Source organism: Aptenodytes forsteri, unplaced genomic scaffold (assembly GCF_000699145.1).
Source record: "Aptenodytes forsteri isolate BGI_AS27 unplaced genomic scaffold, ASM69914v1 Scaffold841, whole genome shotgun sequence".
Classification (NCBI taxonomy): Eukaryota; Metazoa; Chordata; class Aves; order Sphenisciformes; family Spheniscidae; genus Aptenodytes; species Aptenodytes forsteri.
In genome coordinates this window covers 204,620-206,818 of record NW_008796189.1, presented here as the reverse complement: position 1 = coordinate 206,818, position 2,199 = coordinate 204,620, and the positions used below count along the sequence as shown (strand labels likewise).

Sequence of the window (2,199 nt, the reverse complement as noted above, 5' to 3'; positions counted from 1 at the left end):
CAGAGCAGGTGAAGGGGGCAAGAGGAGACAGGCTTAAAATTTGGGGGTGAAGGGACCTGCTTGCCTGGTGGCAATGCCAGGTGGATCCCGACGATATTATTGTTTTATCCCTACGGGTATAAGTTTGAGTTTTTCTCTCCTAATGCCAAGTATTTAAAACCTCTAGAAACCAATGATTTGACAATCAATGATTGCGCGATACTTTCAATTTGAATATTCAAAGGCTCCACAAAATAGGCTATCTTTTTGTGAAACTGAGCACATCCCCATCTAGCAGAGGGTCTGGGGGAATAAGATTTGGTGGAGCCACCCTCCCCACCCTTTGCTTTTGGGACATTCGCAGGGTTTTATCCATCTTCCCCTGAACGAAGCAGATGCCTTGAAACCGGCTCAGTATTTTCCCCTCAGACGCATAGGCTGGGCTCCAGCCCTCTCATATTTCATTTGCTACCTGCACAGAGGACTCTGCAAGGGACTGAGCTGCTTTTTGCACATTTTTTCACATTTTAAGGCTAAATAGTAAGGTTTTTGGGCCAAAATGGCAGCGGGCAGGCATGGCGTAACAGAGGCTGCCCTGGGCACCCAGGTAGCTGAAGCTACCTGAACCCCACTTCTTTCCACAGCATTTCCCTCCCTCTGCCCAGATGCTGGGCTTATATTGGAGATTATTTGCGTTTTTCCCCTAATTCAGACTATTTGCTCTTGCTGCACAAATTGGCCGCTCTCTTCTCACATGCTTCAGCGCTGGCCTGCCCTGTGTGCTGCAAGTGGTGGGGTTTCAGCGTGTGGTAGGATGACACAGTTTTTGGATAACCCTTCATCACTGTACAATACTCACGTAGTTGGGTTTTTTAGGTTGCGTTTAAACTTTTCCCTGGGCACCACAGTCTCTGCCGTGCCCCGGGAATAGCTGGCTGAGGCAGAAAGCAGGCCAGGCTGTTAATAATCTACTAGCAGTTCAGTTTGGCTATTGTTGCAGCTGAATCTTTTCTTTTCCTTTAAGTTGAACAAATACACTTGATTTCTGTGGGGAGTGGTCGCAGTGGCGATGCCATTTTTTGTGCTGAAATACGCCTCTGCAGCTCCTGGTAGGCCAAGCCTTGCTCGGGGCGGCTCTGCAGGGACACTTCCCAGAGGCTCCTCCGGAGAGGAGCCCTCTCCCCCCACCTGCGGTGCAGCAAAAGGGAGCGTGCTGTGCTGGGGAGTTGCAGAGGCGGGGTTGCAGGGGAGTACACAGGCCTGCCCGTGCTAAGCGGTTTGGGACCTGAAGCCCTTGCGTTGCTGGGGCTGCTTCCTGCTGAAGCATCAGCGGTGGGTGGGTAGAGCCCGGTGAGGCCGCGGGTGCTGTGCAGGGCAGCTGGCACTCCCAGGAGCCGGGGTAATGTTTACCTCTGTAACCAGAGACCACAGAGCAGAGCGTGCAGGCTGCTCAGCTCCAGTTGTGACTGAGCTGTACGCCTTAAGGAAACATGAAGCACCCGTGTTTGGGGTGTTCCTGCATGTCCTGAGTTTCGGAGCATTTCCAGGCTCACAGAGACCCTGCCTTAGTTAAGAGCCGAATGTCAGAGTGGGTCAAACACTTCCAAGACAGCTCAAAAACTTTCTGTCCCTGCTTCTCCCTCAGAGCCTGATGGGAATACAGCCAGACTGACCCTACTGCCCCTGTTCACGCAAGGCCCTTGAAGAAGGTACAGCTGAGGTAGCTGATGGTGACTGCTTTGCCACTTTGTCAAACAGCAGCTACGGACAGCGCTTCAGCCTGACAGTGTTGTCAGTTGTGGTGTGGAACACGGCTGCGGGCTTGCGCAGGCCTCAGCTTTGGGGGCACAGGGGCTGGGCACGGGGCAAGGAGACCTGCACACACCCCGAGATGCTCTGGGGCTCCTTGCCTTGCCCTGGCCCGTGGTCAGGGGAGCAGCTCTGGCTGAGCAGGTGCCGCCCTGGGATGCTCCACACCTGCCGCTCAGCACGTGTGTGGAGGAGCCCTGGCTGCCGGCTCTTTCCCTGGGCTGAGCTTTCCCTGTCTCTCCGGGGCCCGACTAGCAAAAAGAAGGGCGCAGCCCGTGGGGTGGGCAGAGGCGAGGTTTGAGGCACAGAGAGCCGCTGCAGTTTGCTTTTCCGAGCAGGTCTGAGCAAGGCTGGGGAATCAGGAAGCATTGGGAGGGACGCCAGCCCAGCCAGGACCGGAGCCGGGCGCTC

At 55.0% G+C, this 2,199-nt stretch overlaps 1 protein-coding gene across 1 annotated transcript in view; it reads right to left on the bottom strand.

Moving 5' to 3' along the window:
• Positions 1–2,199, bottom strand: part of COLCA2 (colorectal cancer associated 2) — a 12,734-nt gene that overhangs the window by 10,021 nt on the left and 514 nt on the right. The window lies entirely within an intron of this gene.